Below are 20,935 nucleotides of genomic sequence, written 5' to 3' on the forward strand. Positions count from 1 at the left end.
TTTCAGATCTGCTCTTTTCAGCAAGTACCAACTATTTGTAGACAGTGCAAAATCTTGGATAGCCAGGGACTGATGGGGTCTCTGGAAGTCTCTCTCCAGGCATGGAGAAACTAGCAGGGAAGACAACCTAGGGCTGAGCAAAGACCTCCATGAGTATCACAAATAATGTTCAGATCAAACACTTTGCCTCCCGGAACCTTGGTTCTTTTTCCCTTTGCTTTAGGAAGTGGCCAGTACTGGACAGTCACTTTGGTTTCTCTACCACAGCAACCATGAACACGTTCTTACCTTGTGGAATCAGGTCTTTGCTCATCTCCTCACATCTCCTGGGTTCAAACATCCTCCAATGCTTCCCCCATCAGTGGCGCTCATCATTCAGGTAGGACATCACTGGGACATAACTTTAGTGCGCCTGGACCCGGCACAGAGCCAGCCGGGATGTCTCCACTCCTTCATGCCCTTGGAAACAGGACTTGCAAACCTTGGCTGGCAGCTGGACTCTCCCTGACTCCTTCCCATGGACTTGCAGACACCATGGCAACATTTTAAGGACGGGCTGCAAGATGATAACAAGGTGGGTTTGGGGTTGTGTCTAAGGAGATGGGCAAGCTCGCCAAGTGGGCAAGGAAGACTGCCAGGTCTGATGAGACAGAGGTGTTTTCTCACCACCATCTATTAGGATGCGGCTCTGCCCTTGCCCATGTGTCTGCCTTCAGCTTGCAAACTCCCAGGGCAGGGATCACGTCCTGTTTTTCGCTGATGAAACACTCCATCAGCTGGTAGCATTGGATGTGGAAATGTTGACGAGTCAGTCCAAGAGCAGGGTCAGCACTTGAACTGCCTGTTCCCCATGGAGGACTGCCAAAGGCATATGTGTTTAAGACAGCAAATAATCAAGAGACCATTGTTCATAGCAACCTCAGTGGAAATATTTTTGTGTGTGTGTGTGTATGTGCTGGCATCCAATTTGGCAATGGTTACTCAGCACAAGTGGGCGGCCTGTCCCTTTCTCTCAGCTGGAGTCTCCTCCTCCTCACAGGGACCCAGAAGAGGGATGAAACTGGAGCAGATGGTTTGGGGGTGCTCAGAAATACCAATGCCAAGGGCTGTCTCATCACCAGCTAGAGCTTCATGGCGTGCTGAACATGCTCAAGACCAAAGTGGTCCCTCCAAGTAAGGGGGTATGCAGGAGGCTGCGAGCAACTCTTGGAGATATTGATGGTTTCAGCTTTTGGTTGGATTTGGAGGAGGAGGAGGAGCAGAAATTGAGATCTTTGGGGTATCGTGCAAAGTGTGGGGTTCTGTGTGAAATCTTTCCTCCCCAGGTCCAAGGGAACTTGAAGCATCGGTGCTCAAGGGACACTGAGAGAGGCCATGCTGGTTTTGCTAGGAAAAGGTCTCAGGGCTTTCGCTAAGTGAGAATCCATGGGTGCAAGCCTGGAGAGCTGGCCGAAGCAGGCACACTCCAGATGATTATCTCCTCTTTGGGTGCCACACAAGATCTGCCACAGTCCTTCAGCAGAGAAACTCGCAGGCTCCCATTGAAAGCTTATCTGCTGCTCTCATCCCTGCAGAAGTGAATGGAGAGATTTGTCCTAACCTCCATCCCCCTCCACAGCTCCCAGCATTTCGTTTTCTCCAAAGCAACACGCCGCTGCTAGAATCAGCTGAGATGAAACCAAGCTGGCTCCTACACACCTTGGGAGCTCAGGCAGGGTTGCTTCCCACACAGTGTCTTTCACCCAAATTAAACAGCTCTCAGCTGAGCTCTGCCATCCATCATGCCAACCTGCAGGCAGAGCTCAATTTTGGCAGCTTTCTGCACCTTTGGGTTCATGTTTAGTGGGGAAAGAGTAGGGACCTTTTTCGTGTGTGTGAATGTGTTGCAAGGGGCGCCCCGTTGAGGAGGCTACAGGGCCATCCTTGAAACCACACTGAAATCAGTGGGAGGCTGATTGTTGTTAAAGATAGTAAAGACCTGGGCATCGAGGACTATTTTCAGACTGCTTACTACAGTGTTCAGTATTCAAGGGGGCAAGGTTGGATGTGGACTACCTTCTCCCCAAGGCTTTGTCACTACACAGAGAGGCATTGCTGAGATACCCCGTAGATGTTGATATAGCATCAAAGAAAATAACAACTGATGTTACAAGGACTTCACTGGCCTGGGATTCAGCTGTATTAAAGCACCCAGCTTCGGATGAGTGAATGCACTTGCTCTTTGTCAGTGGTGTCTGGGTGTCGTTCAGCTGGCCATACCTTGGTGTCTACATCAATGCCAGGTGAGCAGCTCTCCAGGCTGCATTGGCTGTATCGATTGGAGCTCAGTTCAGCTGCCCATGCCCATGTCTAATAGCACTGTAGGTGTCCTGAAGTTTTTGGGACACCTACGCAGAGCAGGTAGACGTGGCATAGGGTCTCTGTTAGGATCACCTATGATGTCAGTCCTTGGTGGAGACCGTATACTGTCTTTTTTCTCTCGCAACTAAGATATCAGCCAATATGAGCTGTCATCTGTGTTGACAAGTGTTTACATCCAGCTATTCCAGGTGGGAAACTGAGGAGCTTTGGCCATTTCAGCTGCCTGTGCTGGAGACATCTGCACTGTTCATGCCCATATCCGCACTTGTTTCAGGTGTCAACAGCCAGCTTACGTATCAAACCTGCTGCACAGAGGACTGACTGATTTCTGGGGTGATTTTAGCAGCTTTCCCTTCTCCTACTCCACCGCATCTCTGGGTGGTAAACAAATGTCTTCCATCTCTGCGTTGCGTAGGCTTCACCCTTGGGCTCACCAGATCAGCCACTTCAGCAAGGTGGAAAACTCTGGCTCTTTGCCGCAGAAAGGCTTTTGGGAGAAATCGTCATTAACTCGCTTTCTAACTCACTTTTCAGATCCCCTATTGGGGAGGGTAGCCTTGGCTAGCAGATCCTCCAGCCCCTCACTGTCTGCTTGCCAGAGAGCAGCCTGGGGGAATGACCTTAGGCTCAAATTGCATTAAGCAAGGCCCTCGTTAAACAAGGCTGTTCTCAGAGCCAGAGTTTACAGGCATCCTAGGCAACTGCCTTGGGCTTTTTCCAGTCCTCCAGGGAGAAACACAGTCCCCAGAAATCAATAACTGAGTTCTTTTGAAAGTCAGCAGGACTTTGGCTTGATCTAAGCCACTCTCTTTGGTGATTTCATTCTGCTGAAAGCAAACAAGGGACCCTAAATGAGAGCTCTGGACTCAAGCAGCCTGGAGAGGATCAGCCCTGACCCTCTGTCCCATCGCAAGGAGATGCCTTGCTTAGTGCCTGTCGATCACGCCTGTGACTCCATCTGCCTGGCCACCAGACTGGTCAGCTCCCCCCTACGCAAAGCAGGCAAGGGGAGCCAAATCGGGTTTTGACTGAAAATTCCTCTGTTTTTTTTCTAAGTGGAAACACCACCCTGAGGCTCTGCTGAAGCAGGGAGTTGATCCCTCCTTCTCGCATAGGGTTCAGCCCTCAAAACTCATTTCATCTTCAGATATTCTCCCTCATTCTCTTTAAACCCAGGATTTCTTTCCTGACTACATCACCCCAAAAGGCTCCTTCTTTCACATGCACCCCAATAAACACTCCAGCCCCTCCTCCTGTCTATCTTTTCCCTCCCAAAGCATCCAAAATAGCTAACACAACTTGCTTCTATACTAATTCCTCTCCCAGCAGACCAGACTTCCCCCAAGCTTTGAGTAACGGACTTGGAAGGCCTTGTTCCCTTGCCTCATCCCCATCCTGCATCCCTCCCGAAGGAAGGTGCCACAAAACAGCAACTCTTACGGGAGGCAGGCTGAGGACATCCTGCTATAATCCCTCCTCCCAGCACAGCTCACTGTTGGGCCGTGTAAAGCCCACCAAGGGTCCCTTCTGATGCTGGAGAACCACGTAGCCAAAGCTAAGGCTGCTATGTGCTCCTCCCCGTGGACAGGAGCTGAGTTTTGAGCTCAGTTTAACAACAAAGATATCTAATGACCATTCATGTGATGAATTCATACTTAATTGTACGTAATGTGCTTTATGAGCGAAAGTAGCTGAGAGGCAGAGGGATGCATCAAGCCGAAGAGCTTCACGTCCCATCAGGGGTCAATCCTGCATCCTGCTCGTGTGCCTGCAGTTCAAAGGGAACAAAGAAAAATTGAAGGAAGTTCAGGAAAACACCACATTTATAATGGCCTGAGAAACTTGATTCATGGCCAGAGATGTAAATAGGTCGGTCGGGTTTGTGCACGAGGAGGCCAAGAGGTGAGCGGGTCACGGACTGACACCATTCGCACTGTGAAGACCTTTCTGGGGGTTCATAGCTCATCAGTGTAGCTGGGAAAAGGCACAGTGAAAGGCAATGATGGGAAGATGTAGCTGCCTGAATTCCCAAGTTCACCCGTTTTTCAACAGTGAGGGTGTTTTACCAGCTGGACAACTTACAATTGGATCCTCTCCCAGTCTTTAAACTGAGCCCATCTGTGTTTTTAAGTACTAAGTTTAACCCCAGAAATTATGATCTGGACAGAAAAAATTAAGTTATTAGCCACATTTTGAAAAGGTTCAGAGTAGATGCACATAATGACCCCTTGGAAAACATAATGAACCTATGCACCTTTCAGAAACAAACTCCAGGATGTTTTAAAATGTTTGTGCTATGCCTAGTGTGATGTAGCAACAGCTGAAGGTCATAGGCACTGTATAAATAGAAAGGAGATTTTATTGTGACATGTCCATCCGGAGCCGTTGCTCTTGGGTATGCCATCTGGGATGGGAACAGGAGCCTGTGCATTCCTACTATAATAAAGAAAAAGAGATCCTTGTCCTTGCAAGGAGCATAAGATGATACCATGGGGAGGGGGTTAGCAATGAGGTTGTAACTTTGCTCCTAATTTTACCAATTCTCAAGAAAAATCAGACGTCTGATGGTGACCTTTGGAATGCAAAATCCTCCTGTGGGGATTAAATCACATACCCAAGCAGACAGAAGGGATGTTTTCACCCATAAAGAGCATTTTCTCTCTGCTGGAGAGTGGCTCATAATGACTGTGCTTCTAATTTGGGTACCTCAGTGTCCCCATCAGGAGAGGTGATCGAGGCTCTCCGATGTCCTTTGGCATGTGCTGGTAGGACTTTGTACCAGTGTCTGACAATGTGCTATTGAAGACCTCTTCTGGAGACAGCCAAAAACCTGCTTCATGCAATTTCTCTGTGCCATCCATCAGCTCCCTGCACCCAACCCTTTGTCTTTCTCGTGTATTTAGGTGATAAAGTCTTCAGGGTCTGGAGCAGTGGATGCTGCACCCTTGGTCAATGCCAGAATAACAGCTTTGGGAGGTTGCTTGCAACAACTGGTAATGATCACTCCAGTGACAACCTATGGATGTGCTGAAAGAAGGGGAGCATGGGGAGCCACGGGGAAGGAAATGCCAAAATCATGTAGCATAACCAGAGAGGATGAAACACTGAGATGCAGGAGCCTGATCCAAGGAACCTGGCTGAACAGCTGATGGAGGTCTTCGCTGGTGCAGTGCACTGCCATTGCTGCTGCTCCTGAATGAGTCAAGGTAGCTGTGGAGAGAAGACGAGACCTTCACTTTCATTGCTTGGCATCAAAGATGACTCATGGTATTTACTTAAGGAAAGCAATTTGAGAGGGACACAGGCTGTAAATCTTCAGACGTCATGGCTGGATGAGAGCCAAAGAGTCTCTTAGCTCTGTCTATGCAAGGTCTTAGTTCATCTAATGGGAGTATATCTGCTTCACTGATGAAGGCAACAATGTCATGTCCTGTCCCATGATGGGGTGAACCCCAGCGAGACCCAGGACTGGGTTAGGCACCAGAGAGCTGTGTGTGCTCAGTGAGGACCTTTTCTTTGGAGACCTGACCCTCACTTGGGACCAGATTCTCTGACAGCTGCTCAATGCTGCCTCCTCCTCCTCCTCCATGTTCCCTGCCTCGGGAGGTCTGTTTGCGCCATGAATACAGATCAGGAGCAGCATCCTGTCCCACCACACCCTTTTTTTGCAAGATACAGGTTGTCTGCACCAGTTTGAGCCGGAAAGCGTGGATGACTCCCCAAATGACTACTGCCTGCTACTGCCATCTGCAAGGAACTTGCTGATCCAGGTGGCATGCTGAGGAAGACCTGGAGGTGAGGGATGCTGTAGCCATGGCTGGGTAATCAGGAGCTTCAGCAGGACAGGCAGATGTGCTAGATGTGCTCCAACTGGGTTTTGCTTCTCCTATTTCAATACAGGCTTGCTGAGTTCCTTTGTCATTTGTCCCTAGGGTTATTTCTAGCAGGTGTTTACGATGGGGTCTGTAAGTCTCATGAAATGTTGAAGCATGTAGCAGTGGCCTGTTGGAAACCCATCGGAATAAAAGGAGGAGGGTGCCAGCACTTCTCTGCAGCATGAAGGCAGTGACTGTTTCTTCCCCTCCTCGAAGGACAACTCGGTGCATGGCATTATAACTGCAGAGAAGAAAATCTTTGCTCTCCTGCTATGATTGCCGATATGGTATTGGATTGTGCGATGGGTCACACCTATTGATCACAGTGGGCTAAAAAAGAAACAGCCCATAAATAACTCCTGACATCCCCAGCTGTGCCAGAAATCCTGAACAAAGGACTCTTGGGAAAACTGTTGCTGGTATTTCTTTGTCCCTCTCCTCTAGAAAATGCATGGGAGATATTTGGTTTAAGCTGGATGACTGGGGCTCACTAAATGTTTTTGCAGGTGTTTTCTTAGCAAGGATGAGTTTTCTCATTCCTTAATGCAACCCTTCCTGGAAGAGCATCACCAGCCACAACGGGATGGGGCATTGCCACAATGTTCAACCCTGTGCTGTTCCCATGTCTGCTGTCGCTAATGCCAAAACTGGACGTGGGCAGATAGTTAAGACAAGAAGTCAGAGATGAGTCTCCTCTTCCTTCACTGAAGCTAGTCATTTCTTGTCCTGAATCTGGCCTTTGAATTCATGAAACTGCATGATTTTGCCAAAAAGAACTGTAATAAATGCATGCCAGAGAGGCTAAGGGGGGATAATTTTTGGATTGTACTTACTTAAGGAAATTCAGCCCCAGATGATGCTGGGGTGGAGAAGCAAAGCATGGTCACTGCAGAGCACCAGGGACCCATCCAGAACTTCTGCCAGCATGCAGCGATGGGAAGGGTCAAGAGGCTGTAAGAGACGCTGTGGGGAGAAGCAGTGTGTGTGATGCTGGGGGGGTGCGAACTACAGGAAAGGGACAGACAGACACACAGCAAGAGCAGGTGGGTCAGCCTCACACCCAACCCTTGTTGCTAGCCAGGGCCAGGGCATGAGGGGCAGCAGGCAATCCCATCCATAATGCACTTACTGATGATCCACCAGATCCCACATGCTCTTTGTGGACGGACCGCGGTGAGGGACACGTGAGAAGAAGAGACGGCCAGGCACCGTGCCTCTCCTCCCCCTTGCCTCTTTCTTCCTCTCTCCCTCCCCCTCTGTCTTGTTTTTACACGGCGGAAAATAATGTTCCCCACGTAATGATGATTCGGCCAACAGGTCAAGTCAAGCATGATAGATTTCATTTTCGAGCTGGGGTCAGGCGGTAAATTGCCTTAATGCTGCTGGCACGGAGATCGCTGTGCTAAGAGGGTCTTGCAAATGAGGTCCCCCGGCATCGCCCAGCTGCTCCTTTCTGCAGGAGCAACGCCTCGGGTTGTTGGGGGGCCGGGGGGCTGGCCACAAGCAAAAGAGGCTTTGAGAGCAGCACCATGCTTGTAACTCATGGCCTGGGGGCATTTCCCACTTTACAAGGGGCCATGCCAACATGCTGGCTTGATATATGAGTTATGTCTGCTGCCAAAGGCTCTGCAAAGTATTACCGGGCACGCTGCATCCTGCATTTCCATGGCAGGAGGGAGAAGGCAGAAAATGACTTTGCTAGAGCAAGAGAGGTCCAAAGGGATTGAGGAGTTGCAGGTTCTGGTATTCACGCAGAGCTGGTGCGGAGAAAGCTCCAGGAGACACTTAGGCCCTGATATGAACCCAAGAAATAAATCCATCCCGTTGCAGAGATGGAGAGTCAGCCAGGGAGGGGAAGATTTATTTAGAGAAACAACCGTGGGCTGTCTGCCCACATCAGGCTTTTAGCTGATGATCTGCACGTGCCATATTTGGGGGCGGCTGGGAGAAGGAGTCCACTATTATAAGCCTCACAGCATCTCTACCGAAGCCTGCTCAAGCCTGGGCCTGATCCATCAGGATCCCACCTCTAGTGTCACCTCATGTGACCTTGGCGAAATCAGAGGCAACCCCGTGGCAGGTCACTGATGGCAAAGACCAGCAATTCTTGGGAAATTGGGTCCTTTGAAGGATTATCCAAGATTTCAAATGTGCCTAGAGATCTGCATATGTCCTGAGCATCCTCAGCCAGTGCAGGCAGGGAGAAGGTGGGAAAAGGCTGTGGTAAAGGGAGAGATGGTCTGGAGAGAGTGGAGATCTGCAGATTCACCCACTCCTGAGCAGGGGGCAGTCTGAAGCATCAATGATCCTTGGGATTAATGGTGATCTGGGTGCTGAATCCATTCTCTTTACACTTCTCATCCCTCCAGACATGGCCAGCACCTGCCAGTGATGTGAATCAGCACGGGATAATCCATCTCTTTCCTTCTCCATTTCTGCCTCTGTTAAACATCCCCTGCTTGGGGAAGGCTCTGTCCTCAGTAATTAAGGTGGATAGATCTCCTGTAGCAAAGGGCACTTCCCAGCTCATTAACACAAGGGAGGACTCAGCAAGGGCATCTCTTCCTTGCCCTGGGGGAGGACGCAGAGAAAACAGCGCTGGCTATCCCAGGGGGTCCTGCTGCTCTGGGGTGCCAGGCATTCAAATGGTGGAAGGGACCTCTTTGTCCTCGTTATTGCAGGGACTGAGATCTTCCTCTGTGGGTTAGTTTGGTGCATCTTGTTGGAGCTCAAGCGCACTTTACCATCCCAGCTAGCTGCAGCTCCTCTCAGCACCCCGCGGGTACTTGCTAGCTGGGCTGGAGCAGGAAGGACTGAGATGTGAGGGCTGCTAATCAGAAATTAGTACATGCCCAGCACAGCCAAAGGATGTGCTGCAACACAATTGTGGGATGTGGGACCAGGAGCCCACCTGAGCAAGTGAACCTCCCCTGGAAGACACAGCTCAGAAGATGATGGCCACGCATGCTTCTGGCACCCACAAAACCCATCCCAGCTCATGCAGAAACAGGGAGTCCTGACATCAGAGGGATGGGGCCGGTCCAGTGCCATGGCTCGATGGCTCTGGAAGGTGGTCCTCCTTTCTCCTGTCAGCCTTGCAGCTCTCGGAGATGGAGGAACGACACTGAAGGACCTGCCATTCTCACCCCACCAGGCTCTCTTGAACCCAGCAAGAAAGCCTTAAAAATACATTCACTTCAGGGGCTAGCTTGTTACAGCCTTTTCTTCTCATATGAGAGTAGAGATGCTTTTCCTCCCTGGAGTTTACCTGCAGGAGGTGACAAAAAGGAAAGAAACTGTCATTTGCAGTGTTTGCCCTGAAAACACGTGTCCTCGTGCAAAGTCAGCTATGGAAGAGGCAGGGCTGGTGCTGGGTGGTTGTTCCCACGTTCACCCGCCCCAGGCCCCATTGGCAGCAGCACCACCAAAAAACATTGCTCAGCACTGCCTTGCAGCCTCCCTGCTCTGCCTGCTCCCTTGCACTGCCTTTCTTGCTCACGCGGCGCTGTTTGGCCAGTGCTGCTGCTCCTCCACCCGTCTCCTTCTGCCTCTCTCTGCAAGGATGCTCTGTGATGTGCCCTGGGTAAACCTCCCAGCAACCACCTGGGATGGAGGCAGGAACACCCAGGTCATTAGTGCAAAGAGCAATGAATCCAAGAGGGTTTTCATGCCTCAGCGTCTTAATTGAAATGGGTTTCCTGTCTTCCCCCACCCCATGTCCACCAACTCGTTCAGGATCCGTCAAGGGCACCCGGCTGATGGCTCTCCTGGCCCGGTGCTGTGCACTCTGCATCCCTGATGAACTGCACACATCCCTTTAATTAAATGTCAAGATATGCAGGGGTTTCTTTAAGAGCCCTGTGCTCAGAAAGATTCATGGAGAACTCAATTACCATGTGGTGAGGAGGTGGGGAGGGGGGAAAGCTTCGGGTTGGAAAAATCTGTGAAGAAAACAGAGATTCCAGACACACGGAATCAGGGCACTGCCTTAAATTTTCCTTGGCTGTGTCCGGACCTGTGCTGTGCTTCCCACCTCACCAGACTATGAAATGCAACGAACGCCACGATGTCTCTTGAATTCAGAGGAAAACCTATCTCCAAGATTTTTCATGCAATGAAACCATTAAGCCCCCTAGATGAGCTCAGACAGCAGCACAATTAAAACTGCTAAATGCTTACGGCCAACCTGCATCTGGTGGAAATACTTTGAGTTGTTTATTTGCGAAGATCTGCTAAAACTGGCCACCTCCACGCTTAAGGTACAGCTCCTTCATCTCCAAAGCGATGGCCAGTCCTGGGGCATCACCCCCAGGGGTATCCAGACCCGTCCTGCATCACCATGGGCTGTCCTGAAGGACCAAAACTGTCTTCATGCAGCAAAAGTCTGCCTGGCACAACCCTTCAAAGTTTTGGGTAGATGCTACCATCCTTTGTTGCTTCTCCATACTGAGTGCCCTGAAGCCACCGCCTTTCCTGCATGCCTCCCCATTAAAGATGCCCTGTAAAAGGCGTGATGACCGATGTGGAAAGATGCACGATATGCTTTCTTGCGGCTGATGGAGGGCTGGATGCCAAGCGTCCAAAGGAGGTGTTTGGATGTTTCTGTACAATTTGTCCTCCCAAGGAAGCTTGGAGGTGAAGCAGGAGAGAAGGCAGCACAGCAGGAAGCAGCAGGCAGGATGGAGGGCTGGAGGCAGGACACATTCATCGCCTCTGTCTTCCCACGGTCCAGTTGCCGACCATAAACGCATTGAGCTCCTGCCCCAGGCCACCACCTTGGGTCAGCTTCACCTGCTCTCTGGCTTTCTGCTTCAGCCTCAGACCTGATCAGAGTCAGCATTGCACCTGGGAAAAGCCTTTTTAAATCTTGATAAGCTTTCAAATCTCAATATAAATCTTGCTGTGATGACAGTGGGATTTTGGAGTTGCCCTGGTAGGATGTGATGCATTTTTGCCAGCTTCTGGGGAGCCTACATCATAAGCCAGCTTGGAAGACAGAGAAATTTAGTGTTCCAAAATAACCACGATTTCTCCTGGAAAGCACTTAGCAGGGCTTGTCAGATGGCAATATGAACAGGCAACTGTCTCCAGCCCCAGACTCCTCTCCATCTCCCTAGTGGGAGCTGACACCACATGCACCTAGACCGAAATTCAGGTGAGATGATGTCCACCAGATCACCCTGTCCACCCCAGCACTCCAAGCATGGCCCAGTGATCCCAGTGTCAACCTGAAACTGGGACATCCCGGACTATCTATTGTGCACAGCAATGGGCACATTCTCCATATTGCACCATAGCTCCAGGGTTGCAATGTTGGTGCTTCCCACTCTCCCTCCCATCGCTCTGCAATTCACGGTTGCTTTTCTGTTTTGATGCCTGTATTAGAGCGATGCAGGAGGCAGTAGAAAGCTGGAGTAGTCAGTCCCTGCCCCAAAATAAGGAGAATGGTGCCTCTATCTGAACAAAAGACCCATGCCATGGGGAAAAGAAGACCGGAGAGGAGCACGTCCAAACTTTGGTGAAACCCTTCAAAATTTCTCTGTTTTGAGATAAAAATTTCAGATTTTAGAAACTGCTTGGGTAGGATGCCAGAAGGACCTGGGAAGCTGACTGGAGTCCCAACACCAGCGTGTTGATCTCACCCCGGTGAGAAAGCCATGAGCTTGCCCAGCTCACCGTCACCCTCCAAGGATGCTCTGCCATGCATGGCCTTCATGAAGGTGCTCCTTCTCCTCAGTGCGTTTTGGGGGCCTTGGCTGTCTGGGAGGCATCATAATACGGTGCCTCTGGTGGGATCTCATTATGTGATGAGCTGAACATCTGGATTAAAATAGATCAAATAGGCACTAAATCCTAAATAAGCCTGAGAGCTCAGCGGCAGCCATATGCTTCCTACTGACAAGCTCAACAAAATCTCTCCTTGCCATTAGCTCTCACTGCAGGCAGTATTTTATCCTCCTCCAAGCCAGCCCTGAGAGCAAACCTTGCTGCTCTTCCTCCCCAGCGGTCCCCGCTCTGGCCATCCTCTGAACCAGTAGCCTGAGGCAGGGATGTCTGAGGGCAGGCATTACGTCTGAGCTCTGTTAACTAGAAAATGGGTGGGCACTTACCCCACAGTGCCAAAGATTTGGTGATAGTAATTAAAGGAGTGCTACTACTAATAATCAAATGGAGCTGAAAAAGAAAGAAACCCAGAGCTTTGTTGTTTAGCTCTCATGCTTGGCTCAGACAGGGGTTCAGCTTGCAAAAATCCTGTAGCAACACAGTAAATATTAATGTTTTGTTGCCTGTATCCTTTTGGGGCTAAGGGGGAGGCAGACATCTAGTGACCTCCAAGAGCGGTGGCTTCATGGTTGACGGGTGGGATGGACCCAAGGGCAACTCAGACACAAGAGGATGCAGGACCTGCAGAGATGCTGCTCTTTCCTGGGCATCACACCGGCTCTGCAGCCTGCTAGGGCTGCTCCATGCAGGAGAGGACAACTTGTGACCGGTCTCAGCTCCATGGCTGGGTGTAGCTGGCTCTGCCGATGTCGCACGTGGGTGCAAGCATCACTCCAGGGAGGACTCAGGGTTGTGTCTTTTCAACACTGCTTTTATGGCCTGGTAGCACAGAAAATAAGGTATGGCCATGGTCTTTAGGTCACGAGCCTTATTTAGCTTAGCCAAACGAGGGCTAAGGTCTTGTGAGGCCTTGGCAGACTTCTCTTGGGCAAAGCTTTTTTTAGCTGGTTTAGCCATACCAGCGCATTGCCCAATGGTCAGATGAGCGTTGCTGGGAGTGACAGCCAATCTGCCCAGAGGTCAGGTGATGAGCATCTAGCTTTAGCTAAGCTCTTTGCAATTGCATGGTTTCACCCTAAAAGCATTCTACCAGTCGGTAAAGGTCTGAAAAAAAAAAAAAAAAAAGGGATCCTTGTATAACCTGATCTGCTGACTGGTAAGACAGAAGCGGCAGCAGCAGGCTGCTCGACGAGGTATGAAAACAGCACCAGTGACCCCCAACAACAACCAGAGTGGCACTCCCACCTCCGGCAAAAAATTTGGGGTGCCGGTGACTTGCCATGATGACTCTGAGGAGGGGTGATCATGGCACCAGAGATGGTCAGAAGTCTATGTATAACAATCGTAATTGCATTATTAACGGGAATTAGCAGTAATTAGATAATTTGGACACTACACGTTAGTCTCGTTGCAACGAGGCTAACAAAAATGAGTTGCTTTATTGTGATTGGATTGTTAACGAGACTAGTGCTAAACTCCCAGCTCTGTGTATGAGGTCTGCTCCCTTTTTGCCTGCTACTAAATTTTGAGCGTAACACTTCAAAGACAATAATCTGGAAATGGCATCGGCTGCTGTGCACAGAAAAATCAGGACAGCCCATGACCTAGGTTGACTGGAGGAACTCTCCCTCTTTCTCCACCTCCTTCCCCCTCCCAGAACCTGTTCTGAGGGAGAGAAGGATGATGGTAGCTGAGCTTTGTGTTGGATCAGATGTTTATGATTTATTAGTAATGAGATAAAATGGGAGCATGGGGGTGTTCCACTGGTGTCCCCTTCCCTCCATCGCCCATGGGCATGGAGGTTCCAGGACATGACTGAAGGTGAAGGGTCCCCATGGCAGCCTGTGTGCAACACTCCACGGGGGCCAAATCCTGCTGGGAGAGGTCCAAGGACCTGATTTGGGCTCACCAATGCCTCTCAGCAGAGGGACGGACCAGATATTCACCTCCGGGATGCACAGTCCGGAGGAACCAGCTCTCCATTTGCAGAGACATCTTCCCAGCCTGCCCCAGCTTCCCATTTTTTTTCAGAAAAGCGGGTTTTGCCATGGAAGGGGCTGGTCATGCTGTGACAGCATGGGATCCACACGCTCCTTTTTCCTTCTCATGATTTTACAGGCTGATCTCTCAATTCTTTCAGGGGGGAAATGAGGGAGCAGGAGAGGAAATGACATACCCCAGGAGGGGAACTGCTAACCGAGGAGTCCCCCCAGGCTTTGTTTTGGCTGGCAAACGCCTTCCCCCCGCCCTGTTAGCCTTTCTTTTTTGCATCCTGGGAAAGGTCTGAATTTCAGCCGAGGGAAAGCGCTGGGGGAAGGAACGGGGTGGTGGGGGAAGGGATGCTCTCCCCGCACCGCCTCTCCTGCCTCCGGTCCTGTCTGCTTGTGGCCGATCCCTTCGCCGCACAGGGTGATGGTGATGTGGAGCGACACTTGACTGTGCCGAGTGGGAAGACGGCAGCCCCCGCCAGCCGCTCCCCCTCCCGCAGCGCTGGGGCCGAGCCAGCATCACCCGGGGAGATGCTCCCATGGTGCCGATCAGCACCCTGCTTCCCATGGCCAGCCCTCCAGCTTGGGGTGAGGCTGTTTGAGGGGTGCCAGAGATCTGGGGTGTGATGGAAGAGGTGGTACATGGAATCTAGTGTGGCAGGGCTAGAAAAAAGCCTCCAGCCACTTGCTGGTGAAGAATCATCCCTTGGATGGGGCTGTGCAGTGTTGGAGGGCCGGAGCGTTTCTGGGACAGGGACTCATGTAGCTTGCAGATTTGGGTGATGGGCTGGGGGAAATACACCCAACAGCTGAGGTGCCTGTTCAGCCTGGTTTCACCTCCTCATGGCTCAAATGCAAGCAAGGCTGTCCCTGCTCCATCCCCAGCCTCCCCTTCTCCATCCTCACCCTTCCCTTCTCCATCTCCAGCCTCCCCATTTCCATCCCCAGCCTCCCCATCTCCATCTTGAGCCTCGCTTTCTCCATCCCCAGCCTCCTGGCTCCTTCTGCTCACCCTGTGCTTGGGAGAAGCTTGCTGTTGGCTGTCAATGCTCTGCTGCCATGGGCTTGGCTTGGCTTCATAAACCCCAGCCCTACAGGACACTGAGATCTGTGCTGTGGGGCTTAGCTCAGGAGCAATGCTCTGCTTCGAAGCCTGGAGCCAGGTGGAGAAAGAGAGGAGGCTCCGTGTCTCCCCTTCATACCCAAGTTCAGGGAGGAGAGAACCTGAAAACACCATCTGCAGGAAACAGAGCTGATTTCTCACCCCCAGATCAAGAAGACACAGGGCAAGGGACATGACCTAGATTTTGATGGCAGCATTTAATATTTCCCCTGCAAGGCAAGCCAACCCAGCTTCCTCTCCCTCCTACTTCTCAGCCAAGCAGCCGGGCTGGGCTGGCCCGCTGCCTTCCCAGGGCTTAAGAGCTCATCGGCATGGGATGGAGGGGAAAATGTGACTTTGCAGCCTCATCAGGCGCCCAGATGTGCTGCTGATTCATCCCCTAATTGCGTAAGCCCCGGGAGCGGGATGTGCTCACAGCCGCTCGCTCCAGCGGGAGCTGTGCGGAGAAGCATCTGTTCCCTACCTGTTGTGCACCGATGCGGGGGCTGCGTGGAGGGACCACCCTTCATACGGCGGGGGCCGGGGGCGGGGTGCAGAAGGACCACCTATTGCTCAGGCTACAACGTGGACCAGGGCAGAGGGCTCAGGATGGGGTGCAGCGAGGGAACAGTGTCCCCAAAAACCATAGCAGCAAGAGGTGATGGACCTGGAAAAGATAGGCTGGTGGGAACCAGGTGAGCAGATCCAGAAGCACTCAAGAAAGGTAACCAAAGGCGGCCAAACCAGTCCTCCCATCGCCCTGTTCAAAACCAAAAGGGGAGTTTTGCCAGCCTGATTTGATCCAGTGGCCCTTGCAAAGGGACAAGGGACAAATCTCTATGGGATGCTTCATGCACTTGTTCATGTAACCGTGTGGATATAATTTGATTATTCCTTCCTAGATGTTTAGCATCACAAAGGGAAAAGATGCCTCCAAGCTGAGCCCTTGGAATCACTGCTATGAGACTGGTCTGGGGGAAGAAGGGTCAGAAACTGGGCTGGAGAGGCTGCAGCAAGGTTTAAAGCATTAAAAATATCTGGTCTTGGCCCGTTGCTGGCTCCCCAGCTCCTGGCTGTGCCTGTGTCAGGAGTAAATCAGACCGTTAAGTGCATGTGAGAGGTCTTGTGTTTCCCTGCCACAGTCCAGGCATCACAAAGATCACAAAAGCCTTTTAAAATATCCTTTGAAGGACTCACTCACCTTGGCCTGAGATCCTGAAGCTCCCCTTGATTCACCCCATGCCTTGTCAAACAGGGAGACACCGTACATGGAAAGACTCGGGCAGCTCCTGGCACAGTATTTCCAGATGTGGGGATCAACCTGAACCACCGGGAAGGTGTGCAAAGGTTTACCAGCCCTTCTGTTCCCTCAAGTCCATGAGGAGGAGTGTAGGGCACTGTTAATTTAATTGGCATTGCCTGGATGTGAAATATTCCCCCAGTGGCAAATAGGCTGGGCCTTTCTGGAGTAGATGCAAAGCCCAAGTACTGCTTTTGCCCCAGGGCACATAGAAATTCATTTGCCTTCCAGTAAAGACACAGGCAGGTATCAGCAAAAAAGACCAGGATAGTCTTCTGCCAGGGCTACAAATTCATCTTGCAGAGTGAAGAGGTTTCAGCAAGACCCCAAGGCTCCTGATCTGGCTTAGCAAGAGCAAATCATGAGCGATAGCTGGGAGTTTAGCAGGTGGGGTTTTCAACAGAAAATTTGATAGTAGATGTGTGTGTGCATCTGTTGAGTGTGGATGCACACATGTAACGCAGCAGCGGTTTGGGAGGACAACATCGTACAAAGCAAGAACAGCATATGTTATTCTTTATCAAAATAACACTAGCGTGATGAGAATATTTGGGTGCTACACATTAGAAAAAAGCCATTACCTTGTAAAGGGCTTCATCATCTTCTCCTGCACACCCATTTCCACACTCAGCCTGAGCTGCCACATGCCTCTGTCTGCAAGTTCAGGCTTTTGGATTTTGCAGGCTGGTGTTTATGAGGATGAGCAAGACCTTAGCCAACCCTTTGAGGAGCCAACTGGCCACCTCATGGGCAGCAGGTCTCAAATCAAAATCACCACACAGAAAAGAAGCCATGCAAACGTTGAATCTGGACCTAGCAAGAGGGGAAAAAAAAAGCCCCTCAGTGTTGGAGCTGGTGGGTTTGCATGTAGAGACGTGGGTGCTGGAACCAACCACATCCTTCTGGGCTGCCGGAGGGAGGGAGGAGGCTTTTTCTTGCAAGGGGGGTGAAGGAAATAGCTCAGTGAATCATCCAGGACCCAGAGCAGTGTTTGGCTAAGCTGGTGGTTTAGCATGATTATAAGAAGCTTTAGGAGCAGCGAAAGCGGGAGTCACACGCGCAAAATAAAGTCAGGACGGAAAAACAAACAGTGTCAGTGGTTATATAAGGGATCAGAGTCACCGAAGTGTCAGATGGCTGCCGTGTGCTCCCCGGCGTCTTCCACCGCCCCGATAACACACAGACGGTCTTCTGGTTCATCCTTGTCACATCTCACTAAGGATTTTGGGGGAAGATTTGGAGAGGAGCGAAAGAAGGTTCAAAGATACGTGACAGCTCCCGCTAGAGGGGCAGCAGAGCAGGATTTGAATGGAGTTGCAAGTTTAAGAATGGCTGGAGAGTGGGCAAGGGACAAGTCTTCACTGATCCCCTCTATCAGGACACTAGAGCTAGGGATCAAGCAAACCAAGTGATGCTAGCATAGGGCAGGCTTGGACAGAAAAGGCTGCTGCTCCCCTGTCACACGTACAGTTAAATTGGGGACTTATTGCAAATGTTGCAAGTGCAAAAAGGTTACTTCAGCACCTGATCATCCGAAAAAAGCTCTTCCACCCAAAGATTTCACCTCTTCCTTAGGAATTGTTTGAATTTCAAGTTGTTAGAGGCTGGGAGGGAATTGCTCCATCATAGATTGATTTTATTTCTTGCTCTTCCCTGCTCTCAGAGGTAAGGTAAAGTACTGGGTGATCCATAGGCTGGATGGTCTATAGGATGAGCAGGTCATCAGCCTGCCCCAGTTTGTCCACTCTTGTGCTGTAGGACACAGACGGCAACAAGTGGTCACATATCTAGCTGCTATATTGAGATTTGAGCCCTTTTTTGGGTAAAGTTCCCCAGGATTTTCCCCACTCTGGTGTCCATGAGAGCTGCCCACCTGGGTGATCCTCACCTGCACCTCCTGTTATCCATGGATCTGCCAGATCTGGAGGAGGAATAGGGGGACGGTCCTGGGAGAGGGCTGGCTCAAGTTCATCAGAAACTGGTTGCAGAGCTTGGGGCAGCACCATTCCTCCTTAGCAGTGCACCCATGAGGCATCAGGTCCTCCATGGCTGGAGCCTGGAGAGAGGCAGCAGGTCAACCCAAGCACATACACAGCAAATACCAATGTGATGTTAGTGGAGTTCACGAAGGGAGCCAGAACAACATGTGCTGCAGCCTGTCTCGCAGACACCCGCTCCAAGAAAGACGCCCTGAGCCTGCCCTCTGTACTGACTGCTTTTTTTCCGTAGTACTATTTAAAAGATTAATTCCTCCGGCTGGAAAGTTTGTGTAACCCTCAGCCACAGCTGTTGCATCACACCGGTGTTTGATTTGGCCAGCAAAGCAGAACAGCAATAAGCATCCAGACATCATCTGGATCACTTGCCTCGCAGTGACACCCATAAATAGAAGTGGGTTGGAAAGGGGTGGGGAGATCTGCGTGGAAACCCATCACAGCTGGACCAGAAAACACCTCTAGTTTCCTCATGCCGAGCCCACCCCTGGGCTGCAAGTGCTGCCCCTCATTCAGAGAGTGGTGAATTATAACGAGACTTGATAAATAAGAGCTGGGAGATGGGTTTTTACACTCTCACCTAGGAATCTTCCTTCCTAAAAGGGAAACACGTGATCCCCTGACTCCAGGTGGTCTGGCATCAAGAAATCAAGCAGCCAGCACCTTTTATAGGAGGTGGAGAGCAGAGACTTGACCATGCGTGGTCTGTAGGGACAGAAGGATAGAAAATCAACTGCAAAGTTTGAGTTGAATCCCCACTGTAAGAAGTTATCTTAATTTCCCCTTTGGGGCTATCTCAGCACAGGGCAGGTTGTCCTGGGAAGGTGTCTCCACTATGTCAGTGTAAGCATTTGTCACATCCTGATGTGCTCTGCTCTGTGCCTCAGTTTCCCCTGCTCCAGAGTAGGGCAGAGATATATTTGGTGTGTGCTGAAAAATCTGCAAGAACATCTTTGATGGAAAGTGATGGAGTTTGCTCCACAAGAAGAAAAATAAATCCTTAGGAGGAGATGTTTCCTTTCCGCATGGAGTTTCAGCATTTCATTAAAGCAGAGCCAAAAAAGCCTCCATCAGACAAGGCCATGAAGAAAGATTTCCACTTCTCCAGCTAAACAGGAAGGTTTGTGTCCTACAGCTTCCTAAGACCTCCCATTACTGCTGAAGGTCTCTATGAAAGAGAGGACGCCTCTGGGCACCTCACCACCTGCCCTAACAACATCTGCTTCCAGGGGACCATCCAGCCATGCCCAGGAGGTCAGGGAGAGCCTTGTCTGACTAGGAACCACCAGAACAAAGTGTCCCTTAACAATGGGACAAATATAATAACGGGATAATAATCCCTTAACAATGCTAAAAGACCTGCTAGACTAATTATGTTCTCCAGGTGGCTACTTTGCCTTCAGTGGCTGCTCCCGTCTTGTTGTATAATGCTGCCCAACTTGTACCCTTTGCTCACGTTAACATCCTCACACTGCTGTTTTCTTCCCATGGAGAAGATGAGTTGTATCCCAGCTGCTGTCACGTCCGCTCTCTGCTTCTGGAAGCAGGTTGATAAATTGTCACCTGCCTGCTTGCTGGATGAAGGGAACAGGCACAAGGCTTTCTTCAGCATCAGTTTTTCCCTGAAAAGCTGGAAATACAGTCCTCATCAGAAGCTGTCTAATTCCTGGCTGAGCTCCCCTTTCCCATCCATTCCCAGGATGATTTTTTCATCCCCCTAGAAAAAAAGGGATGATACTGTCAAAAAACCCATTGCTGATCCACATTTGGTTAAGTATCAGCTTCAGCTCATTTGAAAAGGGTGGATCTCCGCCTCCTCTACAGTGTCCCAGGCCTCTTTAAGACATCCAGATTTGTTTCAGTTCCAAGCCACCAGCTGCTTTGGAGTGTCCCGTGAAATCTGGTCTCATTTCTCATCCCTTTCTGCTGCTTTGTTACCAGATCTTATTTTCACGTGGAGGTTTCTCATGACCTTCTGGACACTCCCATGCATGTTCTTGGCCTCAGTGCCTGGTGGGGATGAGTCAAATGGCTCCTGCCTTTTGTTTCCTGGATGGAGGAAGGATCAGGAGTGGGAATCAGGTCCTGCTTGGTGAAACATAGACTCATACTCCAAAAAAAGGACCTCAGAGGAGCGAGTCAGGTAGCAGCAGACAGTTCTTGGGTGGTGAAAAGAGGCAGGGGAGAGGGTCAAGGCAGGCAGGTTGAGGAGTGGATGCTCCCATGGCTGGTTTCACCATTCCTGGAGCCTGTTGAGGAAGGATTTTATTAATGCTAAGAGCAGCTTGGCTGCATGCATGTGGAGCTGGCACCCATCTGCTAACACCTGGCCTCGGATGAAATCATCGTCCTGCCGCGGGGGGCGGGGGAAGGCTGATTCACATTGTCACGAGTCCTAATTAGACACAACATGCTGTCTGATTAGCGCTCGTGTTTGGGAGAAAACACTTGGCTGGTTAGTGGCCCATGGAGGAACGGCGGATGGAGGCAGAGGAAAGCCCCCATCCCTCCTTGCCAGCAGGGCCAACACC

Source organism: Balearica regulorum, chromosome 4, assembly GCF_011004875.1.
Source record: "Balearica regulorum gibbericeps isolate bBalReg1 chromosome 4, bBalReg1.pri, whole genome shotgun sequence".
Lineage (NCBI taxonomy): Eukaryota > Metazoa > Chordata > Aves > Gruiformes > Gruidae > Balearica > Balearica regulorum.